This window comes from Scyliorhinus torazame, chromosome 15, assembly GCF_047496885.1.
Source record: "Scyliorhinus torazame isolate Kashiwa2021f chromosome 15, sScyTor2.1, whole genome shotgun sequence".
Taxonomy (NCBI): Eukaryota; Metazoa; Chordata; class Chondrichthyes; order Carcharhiniformes; family Scyliorhinidae; genus Scyliorhinus; species Scyliorhinus torazame.
Genome location: NC_092721.1, coordinates 159,540,003 through 159,559,756, shown reverse-complemented (window position 1 = coordinate 159,559,756; position 19,754 = coordinate 159,540,003). Strand labels below are relative to the sequence as shown.

Here is a 19,754-nt window from a genome sequence, read left to right as displayed (position 1 = left end):
TAGGCCTACATTTCCAAGCCCAGGTAAGGTGCGCAGAGAAAGGAAAATTCCTGGCTCTGCAAATCTGATCTTTAAAAATGGCTGCCTGGAGATTGTGTTTTAGGTCAGGGGTGGTGTAGGGGATGTTGGTTATAATAGAAGTCAGGGGGTGACATGGTAAGAAATCAGGAGACGACTGAGAGTGGAGGTAGACTGGCCTGTCTTGTGTCTCTGGCACATTTTCAAAAAATAAAAAGATAAAGATTAAAACATGAAGCATCCTTCCAGTCCTCATGCCTTACCCTACAAACACCCCACCCATTCCAACCCAAGTACCTCATGCCCTTAACCCACCCCCATGGCCCTTTATAGCCCCTACGCACCCGACACCCGTGGCCCGTCATCCGCTGCATGCCAACCTATTCCCTTGTATCCACCCTTTTGTAAGGGCCACGAAGAATCCAGCACGAGTTTTAAGGATACAAAATAATAACGTTTATTTACTATAACAATATATACATAACAGTAGCAGTAACTTCCCTTGCTACCTTCTCCTTCCTGCTGGTTTCTGAACTGGCCAGCTTATTTATACTAGGAGTTTCTCCGCCCCCCCTCATTGGGGAAGTTCATACTCCCATAGGATTGTGGGATAGTCATTAGTCCCCAGCCAATCGTAAGTAGGCAGGTTATAACACACCCTATGTCTCTCCATAGCCCCAATGCCAACTTAGTACCAATTCACACCAGCTTATGCCCCCATCACCACACTTTGCCTCTACACCTACCATGCTAACTCACCCAGTATCCATCGTGGGCAGATCTCATGTCCCATGCAGAGATCAAATTGAATAAAGTTCTATCAAGTAAAGCTCTAGATGTTTATTGTAGACTTTGCTATATTGGAAAAGAAATTTCATTCATAAAACCCATTTACTACATTTACATTCCTGCAACTTAATAAAGCATCCTAACAAGACCATATCAAAGAGATTTACGTGCTTACCATTTATCTCTCTTGAGGCTTGAGTGACTTTGAAGTGGTCAGTAGTTAATCTAAAAAAAAAATTAAATTCTCTTTGATGTGGTGCAGGAGCTGTCAATCAAAGCTTAATGTGTATAAACATTGTCCTTAGTTTCACAGCTGACTACTTTAAAGTCACTCAAGCGTGAAGGGACATGAATGGAACAATGCTGACAGTCGTGTGTTGTGAAAGTTGTCAATCACAGCCTAGTAAAATCAATCTCACAACAACATAAGTACATAAGAACTAGAAGCAGGCCATTTGGCCCCTCCAGCCTGCTCCGCCATTCAATAAGATCATGGCTGATCTTTTTGTGGACTCAGCTCCACTTACCCTCTTGCTCATTCCACTACTGTTCACAAATCTATCTACCTATGCCTTAAAAACATTTAATGAGATAGCCTCACCTGCTTCACTGGACAGGGAATTCCACAGATTCATAACCCTTTGCTGCCCATTATTTTGAGGCTATTCCCCCTAATTCTAGTTTCACCCGCCAGTGGAAACAACATCCCTACTTCTATTCAATCTATTCCCTTCGTAATGAAATGAAATGAATGAATGAAAATCGCTTATTGTCACAAGTAGGCTTCAAATGAAGTTACTCTGAAAAGCCCCTAGTCGCCACATTCCGGCACCTGTTCGGGGAGGCTGGTACGGGAATTGAACCGTGCTGCTGGCCTGCCTTGGTCTGCTTTCAAAGCCAGCAATTTAGCCCTATGCTAAACCAGCCCCTGGTATAACATATAATGTTATATGTTTCCATAAAATCGCCCCTCATGCTTCTAAATTCCAATGAGTATAATCCCAGTCTACTTAGTCTCTCCTCATAAGATAATCCTCTCAACTCCGGAATCAACCTAGTGAATCTCCTCTGCACACACTCCAGTGCCATATATGCTTTCTCTTTTAAGGAGACTAAAACTGTACACAGTGCTCCAGGTGTGGCCTCACCAGCACCCTATAGAGCTGCAACATAACCTCCCTGTTTTTAAACTCCATCCCTCTAGCAAAGAAGGACAAATTTCCATTTGCCTTCTTAATTACTTGCTGCACCTGCAAACCAACTTTTTGCGATTCATGCACAAGGACACACAGGTCCCTCTGCACTGCAGCATGCTGCAACTTTTTACCATTTAATGATAGTCCATTTTGCTGTTATTGCCACCAAAATGTATGACCTCATATTCAGCAACATTGAACTCCATATGCCAGACCCTTGCCCATTCGCTTAAAATATCTATATCCCCCTGCAGACCTTTCAATGTCCACTTGGCTCTACCACTCATTTTAGTGTCATCTATGAACTTTGGCACATTACACTTGGTCCCCAACTCCAGATCATCAATGTAAATTGTGAACAATTGCAAACCCAACACTGATCCCTGAGGCACACCACTAGCCACTGATCGCCAACCAGAAAAACACCCATTTATCCCCACTCTTTCTGTAAGTTAACCAATCTTCTATCCATGCTAATACATTACTCGTAACACCATGCACCTTTATCTTATGCAGCAGCCTTTTGTGCAGCACTTTGTGATGTGCCTTCTGGCAAAGAAAAATTAACTAATGGCTTGCAGATCAAAGGTCAGAGGGGGGTTACACCCAGCTGACTGGTTTCCTCTTTCCAGGAATTATCAGGTGCTGCTTCCTCTGCCTGAGCCAGTTCTCTAGCTTCCAGACAGGCGTCTCTCTTCTGGGGTGTCTCCTAATGGGGGCCTCTCTTCATGTGGGGCTTCCAGATAGGGGTCTCTCTTCTGGGGTTCCTCCTGATGGGAGTCTCTCTTCTGGGGGGCTTCCAGATGGCTACCTCTCTTCTGGGAGGGTCTCTTTAATTAGGGGTCTCTGGAGGGGTCTCATTAATCAAGGGTCCTCTTTAATTAGGGTATCTTTGAGGGTCAGTCTCTTTAATTAGGGCATCTCGGAGGGTCTCTATAATTAGGGGTATAGGAGGGGCCTCTTTAATTAAGTGGCCTCCGGTGGGCGAGCAGTGATGTGGGGGTCTTGTGTGAATGGGGCGGGCAGGTTTTGCATTGTGGGGGAGAGTGGCCCTCTGATGGACTTTGGGGACAACTCCTTAAAGAGTTATCACCTTGAACTACCTGAGGTCAACCGCATCAGGTACAGGCTTGTCAAGACCTGTACCAATTCTCGCCCATGTGATTCCCGGCCCAGTGGATCGGAGAATCACAAGAGCCCAGAGAAAATGGTGCCCAGCTTGTTAATAGGATGCATAGGGGTCTTAATGACCCATTTACATCCTCCGGCTGGCATAGGGCATGAACCTCGATCTCGATGCCTGCGGGGGACTGGGTCAGAAATGGCTCGGCGCCTGTTGTTTCCACGATGCTGGATTCTTCATTGCAGAGGGAACTTTGCTACTGGCGGTGGGAATCCAGCCCATAGTGTCCTTTTAGTAATGATGCAAAGTTAGAGTTGCTCCTAATATCCATAAAATGTCCTGAAGTTGCTTTTTGAATATGCTTTCAGCATTTACACAACAAACTGTTGTGATCTGTTAGAGAAGGAATAACTTTCGAAGAAGAATTTGGATTAATGTATTAAAAAGGCTACGGGTAGGAGCAGGAGAATAGAACTAATTGGATAGCTCTTTCAAAGAGCCAACAAAGACACAGTGGACCAGATGGCCACCTCCTGTGCTGTATAGTTCTATGATTCATTAGATGACATTGGACTGATGTGTAACAGCAATGCATGCATGTATCATTTGTTAATGTTGCAGTATCTTAATATTGGTTTACTTACTACACGCATTAGCTTTTTAAAAAAAAAATACATTTCCAGTGTGATTAACTTTACAGGTATTGCCTGGGCTCTGCTTTGCAAACTTACATTACTCACTCTCCAATGGCTCTAGATTTGGCAGTAACCAGAGGAGGGAAGCAATGGAAAACACTATACGTATACATATGCCCATGCTTCTAACTTTTGGTGCTAACTTTTGTTTGGCTCTTAAATCGTAATTTGCTCTGTTTGTTTAACCTTTGCTCTAGAGTCGCCAGGTATCTTTATGATATCGCCACAAGGTTCAAGTTCAAGGAATGATCAATAACTCAACACACCAATTAGTAAGATTCAAATCAAAGCACATTTATTACACACAGTAAATCACTACTCATGCATAAACTCTACTTTCTAGGCTATTTCTATCACTAAAAGGCCGATACTTAGCTTCGGACTGGCCCACCAGGTCAGGGGAACAAATGGCCTTTAGTTCAGGTCCTGAGTCTGCACGATTCAAAAGCTGGTATGGACTGGTAGCTAAGAGCGCCTACCTCATAGCGAGCATTGACTTGAGACTTACTTGGTTGATGAGGCAGCTTGGGCAGTTCATTCTCAAGGGTTGATTTGCTGCTGAGTGACCCTGCCAAGAAGGACGATTTGAACTTGGGGGCTTTACTTTATAGTCCCCAGGGGCTTCCCGCCCTTTGGGGCGGACCCCGTACCTGGTTCCAAGTGATTGGATTGCTTTCCGATCATTTGGATCGATTTCTCCAATTCTGGAGCGGTTCCCTGAATGCTGGGTGGTCCCTGAGTGTCCGTTGGCCTTCCTTTGTCTTGGCTCCTGCTGGCGCCAAGGGGTCTGGCTTGGCTTTGTTTACCTTAACTGTTGCCATTGTGCCTTGGAATCGCTCATTACTATGCAGATGGCTGCTGCATTATTATGCAGATGGCTGCTGGTTTCGGTGCTGTCTGGTTGTTTTGCAGGTTTCAATATACATGATTCCTGTATTTGCTAGTCTTTGCCTGTGTTGGCTGAATTTCCCTTCAGCCTTGGCGGTTCTCCATTTTAAGTCGGGAAGTTGCCAACTCAGGTGGCTACACTTTCAACAGTTCTTAAAACAAAATCAAATATCTTGAAAATGAATCACATTTGAAATATGATTGTTTTACAGACAAATTTCTAAGAGAGAAATATATCTAATTCTGAAAACCGCAAGTTTGGGTTGTTCATTACCATAGCAAATAAAAATAAATCATTATCTGGCTCTGCTCCACACAGAATGAACGAGAAATTATTATTAAACTTTTTTTCCCATTTGTAAATGGACTTATTTCTCCATTGATCTGGGGAAGAAGGAAGCTTAGTAATGACAGAAAATCGATGAAACTAGGTTGGGCTGCTCCTGACAGGCATTATCAATCTTTCAGAGTAATTTCTTATTCAGAATGCTCTGCAGAGTCGTTTCAGCAATTCTTCTGTTGCATTATTAAAGATTAGAATTTTTAATGGAATATTTTCATTACATGCAAATAATAAGTTCTCATCTTACATAGTAAATACAGAACATATTTAATTGTATTTACACTGTAATTGGCTAGATGGAGCACTTGGTTCTTTGTGGTAGTGTGTCATTAATCTGAGTGCACTCAAGTGACAATCATGGAAATGCCCTTTCTGCATAGCAGCAATGAATTAGATAGAAACTTGAGACCATTCTCAAATGGAATGATGCATATTAGTCTCTTATAATCTGCTAAAGGAATATATTTGAGCAGTAATTTTAATGGATTTATTCATGACAAGCAATAATACATTTACTACAAGATGATAGTTGACATGAATCCAACCTGAGCTATAAATTCTCAATGAAGCAGAATAAGGAAGACGAATAAGGAATAAGCAAGAAAAAAAAAGGAGTTGAGGTAGTTCTGTCATCCCACCAGATTTTATACACGCTCCTGCCCCTGCCACCACCTTCCAGCCCACTCCCAGAATGGGTGTAAAGTTCCATCCATACTCACTCTAGTAATGTTGGAAATGTGGCGGCCAGGTTGCGCACAGCAATGGGATAATGACCGGATAATCTGAGTATCTGAGAATGATTGGTTATTAACTATTCTTCTGTACAGATAGAGCTGTTGGTACAAAAATAGCCATTGTCTTTACATGTTAAACTTCCTTGCAAATACCTGACAATTACACACTGTTGCACAGCCTTTAAAGCAACATCTTCAAAGCAGCTTCATTGAAAGAGAACATTCAGGTTCTGGAACTTTGTATCGGTAATTTTTCTCTCGGACAGGTTTAAGGGAAATCAGCAGTCCTTTGAGAGCTGCTGCTCCCTTACCCTGCCCACTTATTTTTCTACAATTCCAGTATATTCAGTACCATAATGTCATATTGTTATATAGGTGAGCTGATTCATGGTCAACTCACATGTGCAGTGCCTAGTCAGAACTCCTGGTGTTACTGCCCTGAACAGCATAATTATTCATTTCTCATTTCGAAAACCTTCCTTCATAAAGACAAGTAAATATGTTGAATTACAAGAATTAATCTGGAACTTAGCGCTCTTGCAGAGTTGAACTAGATACCAGTTGATACCAATTAAGAATATTGTTGATGTCTTTAGAATGTTAAGAAGTTTAGATGATATAGATTTAGTATTTGATTATCAACAGGGAACCAGACTCCTCCAGTTTAACATTAAAGAATGTTTCATTGTATTTTAAGCCCTCTAGATCTCATCCACCACACTCCATCATACCCAACCAATCCCCATGCCACATCCATCTCTGTATGCGAACTAATGCTAACTCATTCCAGCCTGTCCCTCATCTTAGGCTCTGATGCCCTTCATGAAAACTCACCAGGTCACCATGTGCAACCTTAGAATACATGTTGAAGTTAAATATAATAAAGGTCTAAATAGTATTACAGCCTTCAATTTATAAAAAAAACCTCTTTGATTCATGAAAGTCCATTCAAGATACACAAGTACTTAATCCACTATGAAACAAACAAACTTATTTTTATAACTCCACATCAAAGAAAGCTAATTCTTTAACCAAGAATTCATAATTATGAAGATAGCTCTTGGGGAAATGTTTAAAACAGCTGTTGTAACTGCTAGAACAGAGTTATCCAATTGCCACTGACAAAAGCAGTATGTTTTTTTCATTTTTAAAGAGCCGATTTAAATAACTTCACATCTTGACAGTTCTACATACCTTATCTGTCCTTTGAGAACATTTACGTCGACTCTAAAAGATTGTGGACTGGATTCTCCATTCTGGAGATGAAGTGCTACCGACAATGGAGACTCGCTGCTGGTCTCCACTGGTGCTAGGAGCGACACCCAGGTGCAACTCCTTCACTATGCAAATTTATGCATGGAGGAGAGCTCGCTGGATTCAGCCAGAATCCTGACATCGGGCCGCCATTTTGAGCGGGCGGTCTGATACTGAACTACGGCTGTGGCCCCCCTCCCCCCTACAATGCAAATTCTGGCCCCTCTCTGCTGGCAAGTAGGGGTATCCTCCTCCCACTACAGAAATAACGGTTCACCGTTCCCCCGCAGCACACATGCATGAGGGTGACCCAATCCCCATGGTGATCCAATCCCCAACAGAGACCCCCCAACAGAAACCCCGAACTGAGACCCCCAATATAGACCCCCATCAGAGAACCCACATTAGAGACCCCCTGATCAGATGCCCCATCAGAGATGCCCCATCAGAGCCCCCCATCACAGGCCCCTCACCAGAGACATCCATCGGAACCCCCATCAGAGTCTCGCTATAAATTTAAAAAATAATAATAATCGCTTACTGTCACAAGTAGGCTTCAATGAAGTTACTGTGAAAAGCCCCTAGTCGCCACATTCCGGCGTCTGTTTGGGGAGACTGGTCTGGGAATTTAACCCGTGCTGCTGGCCTTGTTCTGCATTACAAGCCAGCTGTTTAGCCCACTGTGCTAAACCAGCCCCTGCTACAGAGACCCGATCAGAAACCCCCAGATAATTCCGGGCAACAGAGTGAAAAATCATTGCATTTTAACTCACCATTCCCTGCTGCCTCAAACAAAAGTGTTTAAAGCAGCAGCTTTTACAAGTGTCAAAGGCTTCTTCAAAAGCCAAGTACACTTCAAAGGGCTTGAAATCTCATGACAGTCTTTTAATGCAAATCTTCCATTCAATTTCACACAGCAATACATTGCATTAGCTAATGATTGATAGTTTTATTACAGAGACAGGTCCTTGGTGGATTGTTGATCTATCTTTTCCTTCACGCTTGACTGCATCTCAAGTACCCTGCTTTGATGCTAACCGCAATGTTTATAACTACTCTTGCTATGATTGACCATACCACATCATAAACAACTAAATGCTTCCACTTCCTTTATTCCATATCAGAAAGGACTGAACTGCTTTTGATATGGTGAGGAGCTGTCAATTGTAGCAAAGGATCTGATGGGGTGTGCTGGGGGTGTCTGGCGGGAAGGCAGGAATTGTATTCACATGGAGGAGGGGGACAGCTCAGTTATACGCTGATTCCTTTGACACATTGCATTAGGGAAAGGAGCAGGGCGGAGACTTTGGCGCTGTGGAAGGTTGGAGGCCTGAGCCATGATCAGAGTCTGGAGCACATATGATCTGAGCCCGAGGGAAAATTGAAGCTCGCAGGTTTATCGGGAGGCAGGTCGGAGATGGAATGTGGCTGAATATCAAAGGCCTCTAGTGGTTGTGGGGGGGATGTTGGCGGCCACACGAGGAAAGTCGGTGTGGGGTGATTGATTGAGGGGATTGCCCAGCCAGGTAGTTTTAAAGGTCTCTCAAATTCAGCAGACTTTGCTCGAATGTAGCTATTGGATCCCCTAGGCTTTGGGAACCTGTGGTAGCAATGTAGCATAGTGGTTCGCACTGTTGCTTCACAGTGCCAGGGACGCGGGTTTGATTCATGGCTTCGGTCACTGTCTGCGCTGAATCTCCCCGTGTCTACGTGGGTTTTCTCCAGGCACTCCGGTTTCCTCCCACAACTCCCAAAAGAAGTATTGTTAGACGAATTGGCCATTCTGAATTCTCCCTCTGTACACGAACAGTCGCCGGAGTGTAGTGACTCGAGGATTATCACAGTAACTTCATTGCAGTGTTAATGTAAGCATACATGTGACAATAATAAAGATTATTATTATCATAATTAACTTTTAAAGCTGTATAACAATGACGCTCAGAGCATAATAATTTTTTTAATGCCCATTCCCCACCTTGTAGTAGGTAGGCCAATGGCCCACCTTCCTGCTTCAGTTAATGCCAGGAGTGAGTGGATTGGAGATGCATTTTAGGTCAAATTCTGATTTTCAATAACCCAGCCCATCCAACACAAGAAGTGTCTCTGAAGAAGAGTTATATAGACTCAAAACATTAATTCTGGGGTGGATTCTCCGTCGCCTGCCACTGGTCGCAATGTTTCCAATGCAGCAAAAATCAAGCATCACGCTAAAAATGGGGGATCATGTATAAACATCTCGTTATGATTGACAGGTCCTCACCACATCAAAAGCAATTAAGTGCTTTCTGCTGGGAAAAAGAGGAAGTGAACGCTCTTATCTCCTAGGTGTTTCTAAACATTGTGGAAAGCTTCACAACAGGGTACTTGAGGTGCATTCAAGCTTGAAGGGTAATAGCTTCGAGACACCTGGAAGCCTGGAAGCTATTACCCTGATGGCGTGCCTGATGCGGGTTTTTGATGGTGGGGTCTCTGATGGGGGGTCTGATATGAGGGTCTGATATGAGGGTCTGATATGGGGGTCTGATGGGAATCCTCTGTTGGGAGTCTGATGGGAGGCCGGTGGGGGTGGGGGAGGGGGGGACATCGGGTCACCTTTATGAACGCTTGCAGAAGGGGTGGGGGGGAGTAACCCGTAATTCCTGTTGTGGGGATAGGGACAGGATTTGCATTGTGGAGGGGGAGGCAGCCACTGAACCTTGCCATTTTCAGCGGGTGGCCTGATAGCAAGATTCTAAACGGAATCCCTCGAGCTCCCCGCCATGCATAAATTTGCATGGTAAGGGAAAGTGAATCGCTCCTGGACACTGCCTTCCACCAGGGCAGACCAGGCGGGAGGACTTAGTCTTCAAAACAGAGAATCCTGTCCTCTGCTTCTCTCTCCACAGATATTACCAGACCTGCTGAATTTTTTCGCTTTTTCTGTTTTCATCCTACCAACACACATCCGCCCATTTTCTGTCTAAAATTCTCTCTATAGGCTCCATTTTCCCAGGGTGGCTGTTCAAGAATTATTTGCTTACCAAAGTCAGCACTTTGTGATTCAGGATTTCTCTGAAGTCAGCCTAAGTCAGAAATGTGTGATACTGCGACCAATCCACGAATCATATCTAAATGCATGTAAATGTTGGTTTTTCATGCTGCCACCGGCACGGGGTGCAAACCTCATTATCGGCACTTGTGAAGGACCAGAGCATGGCGCCTGAATCGGCGCCGGGCGGGGACCTCAATCTTGGCTGGACTCCTGATTGTCCGCCTGATTGAGGTTCACGTTTGCAGCATCGTGAGGCAGAGAATTTAGCCCAATATCCCTGAGTACGCATCAGAGATTCTATCACTCATTTCTGAGCAGACAGGTATGTGCTCCTCCATGCGGGCTCCTCCCTGGTCCTATGTGCATTTCAATCATATGGACATAGGAAACAGGAGCACGAGTAGGCCATTTGGCCCCTCAAGCCTGCTCCACCATTCAATTAGATCAAGACTGATCTATCTTACCACCATTCTCCTGCACTATCACCGCATCCCTTGATGTATTTACTAACTAGAAATCTGTCAATCTCAGTCTTGAACATACTCAATAACTGAGACTCCACAGCCCCCTGAGATAGAGAATTCCAAACATTCGCCACCCTCCTGGAACGTTTTATGATCAGCACCAAGGGGAAAATCTTTTCATTGATTGTTGTGTCAATTGTTCCGATATATCAGAGATGTTGTAAGGAACTCTTGTATACAGTGTGTATATGGATTTATCTGCTAAAACTGCTCACTATTTCAGGACCATCCTGGAATGCAACAAAAAACCCTGACTTCTTTTCTCAATTACAAATAGTCTTCTTAAACTCTCTCTCCTGTCCTCACCACCCTCACTTTCAACAAAAAGTTGGACTTGTTGGACTACGTTGTCACTAAATTTGAGACAATCAGATCAGCTGAATCCCTCCCTTCCACTAGCCTACTGGACAAGACTTCATTTAATGCTTCCCTCCTGCCCAATCTCTAAACCAGCACCTTTTTCTAGTTTCTCTCCTTTCCTGTCTCTTGCGGCACTGGGGGTATAGCTCAGTGGTAGAGCATTTGACTGTAGATCAAGAGGTCCCTGGGTAAAATCCAGATGCCCCCTCATTTTAGTTCCTTCGATAGGTCAGTTGGTAGAGCTGAGGACTGTAGTGGTTAAACACAGGAAACCCTTCGGTCACTGGTTCAATTCAGGCTCAAAGGACAATTTATGGGTGACAGGGTGGCACAGTGGTTAGCACTGCTGCCTCACAGCGCCAGGGACCCTGGTTCAATTCCAGCCTTGGATCACTGTGTGGAGTTTGCACTTTCTCCCCACGTCTGCGAGGGTTTCCTCCGGGTGCTTCGGTTTCCTCCCACAGTCCAAAGATGTGCAGGTTTGGTGGATTCACCATGCTAAATTGCCCCCTAGTGTCGAGGGATGTGTATGTAAAAGAGTAATTGGGGTAGGATGGGGACGAGGGCTTGGGTGGAGTGCTCTTATCAGAGGGTCGGTGGGCCGAATGGCCTCCTTCTGCTCTGTAGGGATTCTGTAATTCTGTGCAGCCCTCTCAGAGCTCAGTTGTCCAAGAGACCCATCTCCCGTGATCCTATTCCGACTAACCTGCTGATCAGCTAACTTCCCCTCCTGGCCTCCATGTCACATATTCCCATCTTTCCTGGTACTCTATGCTTGAATCACAAATCACAAACTATATCCCATGTGACTATGACAGAAGTACACTTTCTCTCTTCTTGCTTCTCCACCATTTTGCCATATGAGGAGCGGTTCAGGATTCTGGGTCTGTACTTGTTGAAGTTTAGAAGGATGAGGGGGATCTTATTGAAATTTACAGGATACTGAGCGCCTAGATAGAATAGAAGTGGAGATGATGTTTCCACTTGTAGGAAAAACTAGAACCCGAAGTCACAGCCTCAGACTGAAGGGACAATCCTTTAAAACTGGGGTGGTGAATCTGTGGAACTCTGCTGCAGAAGGCTGTGGAGGCTAAATCACTGAGTGTCTTTAAGATAGAGATAGATAGGTTCTTGATTAATAAGGTGATCAGCGGTTATGAGAAGGCAGGAGATGAGAAACATATCAGCCATAATTGAATGGCGGAGCAGACTCAATGGGCCGAAGGGCCTAATTCTGCTCCTATATCTTATGGTCTTATCTGCAGATTTTGACATGATTGATCACATCATCCTCCAGCTGGGTGGTACTGATCTCACATGGCTTCATTCCTCCCTTAGTGTCATCATCCGAAGGCTCAGCATTAGTTTTCACATGAATGTTGCCGACATAACCTCTATCTTACAAGCACATCTCACAATTCCACCAGTGTTGCAAAATTATCAGACTGTTTATCCAACATCCAGTACTGGATAAGAAGACATTTCCTCCAATTAAATATTGGTAAGACTGAAGCCATTTTTTTCAATCCCCATTCCCTAGCTACCAACTCCATGCTTGTCTCTGGCAACATTCTGAAATTAAGGCTCCAGGGTTAATTCTTCCAACGCCCTTTTGGATAATCTCCCCAATTCTATCCTCCCTAAACTTGAGGTCATCCAAAACGCTGCTGACCATGTCTTAATTCACATCAAGTGCCATTCCCAAATCACGCATATGCTCACTGATCTGCATTGGCTTCTTGTCGAGAAACATCCTGGGCGCGATTCTCCACTCCCGCGCCGGTTGGGAGAATCGCCTGGACCGCCACAATTTCCCGCGACGCCGGTCCGACGCCCTCCCGCGATTCTCCCAAGCGGCGGGAACGGCCCCGTCGAGTTCCGCGGGCCGCAGGCTGGAGAATCGCCCGAGACACCCAAAATGGCGATTCTCCGGCACCCCTGCTATTCTCAGGCCCGGGTGGGCCGAGCGGCCAGCCCAAAACGGCGGGTTCCCCCCGGCGCCGTCCACACCTGGTCGCTGCCATCGGGAACAGCGCGGGAACGCTGGGGGGGCGGCCTGCGGGGGGGGGGGGGGGATCCTGCACCGGGGGGGGGTACCTCAAATGTGGGGTGGCCCGCGATCGGTGCCCACCGATCGTCGGGCCGTCCTCTCTGACGGAGGACCTCCTTTCTTCCGCAGCCCCGCAAGATCCGTCTGACATCTTCTTGCGGGGCGGACTCGGAGAGGACGGCAACCACGCATGCGCAGGTGACGCGGCGCCGCCTTTACGCGGCAACAAGGCCTGGCGCGTGTAAATGACACAGCCCCGCTCCTAGCCCATTATCGGGCCCAGAATCGGTCGGGATAGGGGCCGTTTCATGCCGTCGTGAACCTCAACGGCGTTCACGACGTCGTGGGCACTTCAGCGCGGGAATGGAGAATCCCACCCCCTGACTTTCAAATTTTCAACTTTGTCTTCAAATCCCTCCATGGCCTTTACTCTCCCTATCTCTGTAATCTCCTCCAACCCCATAACCCTCCAAGATATCTAATTGTGTTCTCTTGAGCATTCCCAATTATAATTACTCCACTGCTGGTGGCCATATCTTCAGTACCTCGGGCACCAAGCTCGGGAATAACCTCTCTACACTGCTGTGCCGCTATACCTCATTTTCTACTTTAAGATCCTCTTCAAAACCTACCTCCTTGAACAAGCCATTGGTCACTTCACTTAAAGGGTGCGATTCAACTGAAAAAAGTCTATGTCCAATTTTGGGCACATTTAGGGGGGGGTTTCTCAGCAACTGCAGTGTCCCCTTTACCCCCCAACCTCGGGGGTGCCCCCATGTACAACCCTCCACCTGACAAGGCCCTCCCCCAGGCCTGGTCACTGGCAGTGCCAACCTGGCACCCTGCACCCTGGCAAGGTGGCATTGCCAGGGTGCCAGGCTGGCAGTACGAAGATGCCCAGATGCCAGATGTAGTGCCAGAGCGCCACCCTGCCCTACCCCAAACATCAGGGGTCTCTAATGGCCTGGGAGACCCCCCCACCACAGGTGCGATTCAAGCGGGGATCGACAAGGCCGCTGAATCGCACCCAATATCTCCTTATGTAGCTCAGTAACACCTTCTACCTTAACTATGGCACTGAAAAGCGATAAACACATTTCCTGATAAACACTACCCATGACTGGTCTATTATTATTTCAGTTAGAAGTTCCTTTCTACCTGGTCAACTTTTAAAGGAGAGAGTTTCCAATGAAATCGCAAAAGTATTGTCAGTGACTTATTTGACTGTACCAGATACAATCTTAGCATCGGCATGGTTCCTGGAGTCAAGTAATATTATTAAAATAGAATCAAAACAACCTCTGCTCTAATTCATTGATCTGTAAATTACATTAGCAGCCCAAAACAACTGGTACAAAGAAAAATCAAATATACCTAGTAAGCAGTGTTGTATCTACCCCAAGTTCAATATGCCAGTTTAACACACAATATTTGGGATCACTTCAACTGTTTACTATCTGATAATAGAAACATCTGAAAGATAACTTTTGTGTGCTTTAGGTGAAGGTATTGTAATTGTTACCAATGTCAATCTATTACAATTGACAATTTGAATTGTTTTAGAAGTGTAGAATATAAGGGGCTCATTTAGCACACAGGGCTAAATCGCTGGCTTTTAGAGCAGACCAAGGCAGGCCAGCAGCATGGTTTGAATCCCATTCCAACCTCCCCAAACAGGTGCTGGAATGTGGCGACTAGGGGCTTTTCACAGTAACTTCATTGAAGCCTACTCGTGACAATAAGCGATTTTCATTTTCATTAAAGTTAAGAGATTGGAAAAATTGATTACAATTTAAAATAATGTTAAGGAAACCTTATCTCCACTAACATATATTGACCTTTAATTGCATTTATTTTCTGTATTAATTTATGTTGCTGTGTTAGTACCATTTGTGCACAACAACCTCTTTGAGTGCTATCCAATGGTCACATTGCACTGGAAAGCAAGTCACCATGGCGCAACGTGGCCGGTAAAAGCCAGGATACCCTGCTCCCGGGATCGACTCGGCTCGCAACGTCTCACGAGATGCAACGCAATCTCGTGAGACATTGCAATGTAAATCCTGCACATTGTGGGCAGGATCACTTTCTGGCAAATCTACATATCAGAGCGAGACAGAAGTCTCACTCTAATGTGCAGATTCCTGACCTACCTGAGGCTTTGGGATTCGTCCCCTTCGCCTCAGTGACCTCAGGTGCACATCATTCAGCAATGGTCCCCACAAACATGGACCAGACAGAACGGCGGGGTTTCCCAGGGGATCATTTGCCCCCAGCTGCATGCCCTTTGGGTAGGGTGGTGCCCTGGCACTGCCAAGGTGCCAAGCTGGCATTTTGTGCTTGCAGACCAGGGGTGCCCTGCATGGGTGTTGGGGGGTGCAGGCGGGACTGAGGGGAGGGCCATGGATCCTCCCATAGTGTGCTTAGGCCGAGGGGAGGTTGGAGATTGCTTCCGGGGCCTTGGAGGTTGGGATGACATTTAACAATGGCGTCCCGATGTCTCGCTACACTGGGGAGTTGTGGCGAGCAGAGCTCCCCACTGCACAAAACAGGGCTATGTGTGGCCTCGGCTGTGCGTTCACAGTTGAGGCCGCTTAGACAATGTGAGTTGCGTTGAATAGCCATGTGTTTCTCGGCACTATGAGCACCAGGAAACATGTGGCTGAACGCACTCGCTCGGGGACTTCATTTCCATTTGGTTGAATCGAGCCTTTTATTTCAAATGGCATGGTGGCACAGTGGTTAGCACTTCTGCCTTACAGCTCCAGGGACCCGGGAGACAGATAGTCGCCCAAGGATCTGCATACAAGATCCTTGGGCGACTGTCTGTGTGGAGTTTGTACGTTCTCCTCTTTTTTTTTGTGGGCTTCCTCTGGGTGTTCAGGTTTCCTCCCACAGTCCAAAGATGTGCAGGTTAGGTGAGTTGGCCGTGATAAATTGTCTCTTAGTGTCCAAAAGGTTAGTGGGGTTACTGGGTTACACGGATAGGGTGGAGGTGTGGATTAAAATAGAGTGCTCTGTCCAAGGTCCAGTGCAGTCTCGATGGGCCGAATGGACTCCTTCTGCACTGTAGGGATTCTATGATTTCCAGAAGACTTTCTCCCAACATTGTTGGTTACTGCTGCAATTAAACAAATTGTTGAGAACAGGATTTCCCTTAAGGGGGCCTCCATTGCATTTTATGGTTTAAAGATCAAAATAAATTATTCAGGGAACACAGAATGCAGAGGTGCTGATACCTGAGGCAGTTATAGACCCAATATTCCTAATTGGGCAGGACAGAGGATGTTAGAGCTTACCAGCTCAATTTCCCTTGAAAAGTCATCAAGCTGTATTATCTATCCTTGCTTGATGTGGAAAAAAAACCTTCTGGTTTTAACAATTTTAAATTAATGCACGTTGTGTATAACTTAATATTCTAAGGAAGAGCAAATGTTAACAGGATTAGGGAGTGATAGAGAAAGAGAACACGGAGGAGGAAAGGAAGGAAACAGAATTGCAGCCAGAATAATTGGCATGTGGACATTCACTGAAAACTGATTTCAGCAATTTTCAGTTCTAGTTCCATTGTACAACAATTGCAGATGGATAAAACCATATATATTGTGGCAAAAATTCCTCAAAAGCTGTCATTGAATCCCCCCAACACCCACAAAGTAGTTATGCTAGATCTCCATTGCTTCCTGGAGTTTCTAACAACGGAATTAGCATGAATGATTCCATTGTTATCACAGGATTTTGTCCCAAGAAACTTTTGGACCAGTATTACCAGTAAAATTATGCTCTACTTTTTCCTTTTTGTTCCCTCTTATTATCAGTTAATATATTAACATACTCCTTCTCAACATGAGAACAGCACATAGCGTGTGACAATTACTGATGATATTTAAATAGCGGAATCATTCAATGGCTACCATCATGCTTGATGTCCCTACAAGGTGTACTTTCCCCTCATTCCTAATATAATTCCAGTGCAAATGGAGTGAAGCTTTGAGACAGATCTTGAAACGTGGAGGTTGTTCAGTGCAGACCCCAGAAATGTAGGGTCGTGAAATTGTCTTACTACAACTGGAATCACAACTAAGAAGATAACAACTGTCAGCTAGCAGGCACTTCTTCAGTTTTCTGAGGAGATAGACTGGATTGGATGGACATTCAGGTATTGTGGTCACCGAATTGTGACAACCATCGGTTTGCTCCGGGAGGGCTAGATGAAGGCTTTAGGAGATGGCAACGGTCAGGGATCGAGAGATTCATCGATCTTTTTATTGAGGAGGGCTTTCCACGTTTGGAGCAGCTAGAGGAGGAGTTTGAGTTGCCAGGTGGGAACGGGTTCCGGTACTTGCAAGACTTTGTTCGGAGGCAGGTCCCGAGCTTCCCACGCCTCAACACTAAGGAGGCTACAGGACAAGGTGGTGTCAAAAACAGGAGTTGGGGAGGGGAAGGTCTTGGAAATATATAAGAAGCTGCTGGAGTGTGAAGGTGTTCCAATAGGGGTGAAGAGGGAGTGGGAGGAAGAGTTGGGAGGGGAGTTGGAGGTTGGGTTATGGGAGGAGGCCCTGCGGAGAGTTAACACGTCCTCATTGTGTGCCAGGCTCAGCCTGTTCCAATTTAAGATGGTCCATAGGGCTCATATGACTGTGGCCCAGATGAGCAGGTTTTTTGAGGAGGTGGAGGACAGGTGTGGGCAGTGTGGGGGAAGTCCTGCGAATCATGTGCACATGTTCTGGGCGTGTCTGAGGTTGAGGGGCTTTTGGCAGGGTTTTGCGGACGTCATGTCAGGGGTCCTGCAAGGGAGGGTGACTCCGAGTCCAGAGGTGGCGATATTTGGAGTGTCGGAAGATCCGAGAGCCCAGGGGGGGATAGTGGCCGACTTACTGGCCTTTGCTTCCCTGGTGGTCCGAAGACGGATTCTGCTGGGTTGGAGGGACTCAGACCCCCCGAAGTCGGGGGTTGGGGTTAGCGACATGGTGGGGTTTCTCAGGCTGGAGAAAATCGAATTCACCCTAAGGGGTTCGGTAAAGGGGTTCACTTGGACATGGCAGCCGTTCATCAACTTCTACAAGGAAAATTAGTCTGTCAGCAGTGGGGGGCGGGTGGGGGGTTGGGGGGAGAAAGCAGGGAGGCATGGAAGTGACGAATAAGGGGAGGAAACCAATGAAGGGAGGACCAGGGGCATGAGGGAGGAACTGACGAAAATCGACTAGGAGCAGAGCCTAGCGGGAAAGACAGTAGAACAGCAATGGCAGGAGTTTCTGGGAGTAATTGAGGACACAGTACAGAGGTTCATCCCAAAGAAAAGAAAGGTTATCAGAGGGGGGATTAGGCAGCCATGGCTGACAAAGGAAGTTAGGGAATGCATCAAAATGATGTCTCGGATCGTGTTTTCCGGGTCCTTAGGGGGGAGGGGGAGCAGCCCCAAGTCGTGGTCCACATTGGCACGAACGACATAGGTAGGAAACGGGACAAGGATGTCAGGCAGGCTTTCAGGGAGCTAGGATGGAAGCTCAGAACTAGAACAAACAGAGTTGTTATCTCTGGGTTGTTGCCCGTGCCACGTGATAGTGAGATGAGGAATAGGGAGAGAGAGCAATTAAACACGTGGCTACAGGGATGGTGCAGGCGGGAGGGATTCAGATTTCTGGATAACTGGGGCTCTTTCTGGGGAAGGTGGGACCTCTACAGACAGGATGGTCTACATCTGAACCTGAGGGGCACAAATATCCTGGGGGGGAGATTTGTTAGTGCTCTTTGGGGGGGTTTAAACTAATGCAGCAGGGGCATGGGAACCTGGATTGTAGTTTTAGGGTAAGGGAGAATGAGAGCATAGAGGTCAGGAGCACAAATTTGACGTCGCAGGAGGGGGCCAGTTTTCAGGTAGGTGGTTTGAAAAGTGTCTACTGCAATGCCAGGAGTATACAAAATAAGGTAGGGGAACTGGCAGCATGGGTTGGTACCTGGGACTTCGATGTTGTGGCCATTTCGGAGACATGGATAGAGCAGGGACAGGAATGGATGTTGCAGGTTCCGGGGTTTAGGTGTTTTAGTAAGCTCAGAGAAGGAGGCAAAAGAGGGGGAGGTGTGGCGCTGCTAGTCAAGAGCAGTATTACGGTGGCGGAGAGGATGCTAGATGGGGACTCATCTTCCGAGGTAGTATGGGCTGAGGTTAGAAACATGAAAGGAGAGGTCACCCTGTTGGGAGTCTTCTTTAGGCCTCCAAATAGTTCTAGGGATGTAGAGGAAAGGATGGCGAGGATGATCCTGGATAAGAGCGATGATAACAGGGTAGTTATTATGGGAGACTTTAACTTTCCAAATATTGACTGGAAAAGATATAGTTCGAGTACATTAGATGGGTCGTTTTTTTGTACAGCGTGTGCAGGAGGGTTTCCTGACACATTATGTTGACAGGCCAACAAGAGGCGAGGCCACGTTGGATTTGGTTTTCGGTAATGAACCAGGCCAGGTGTTGGATTTGGAGGTAGGAGAGCACTTTGGGGACAGTGACCACAATTCAGTGACATTTACGTTAATGATGGAAAGGGATAAGTATACACCGCAGGGCAAGAGTTGTAGCTGGGGGAAGGGCAATTATGATGCCATTAGACGTGACTTGGGGGGGATAAGGTGGAGAAGTAGGCTGCAAGTGTTGGGCACACTGGATAAGTGGAGCTTGTTCAAGGATCAGCTACTGCGTGTTCTTGATAAGTATGTACCGGTCAGGCAGGGAGGAAGGTGTCGAGTGAGGG

At 46.2% G+C, this 19,754-nt stretch overlaps 1 protein-coding gene and 1 non-coding gene across 4 annotated transcripts in view; both read left to right on the top strand.

Annotated features, from left to right (window-relative positions):
* Positions 1 to 19,754, top strand: part of LOC140391939 (stAR-related lipid transfer protein 13-like) — a 938,750-nt gene that overhangs the window by 344,761 nt on the left and 574,235 nt on the right. The gene's annotated exons all lie outside the window — the stretch shown is intronic.
* On the top strand, positions 11,092 to 11,163 carry trnay-gua (transfer RNA tyrosine (anticodon GUA)). Its single transcript has one exon. It is a non-coding gene; the product is annotated as a tRNA-Tyr (tRNA).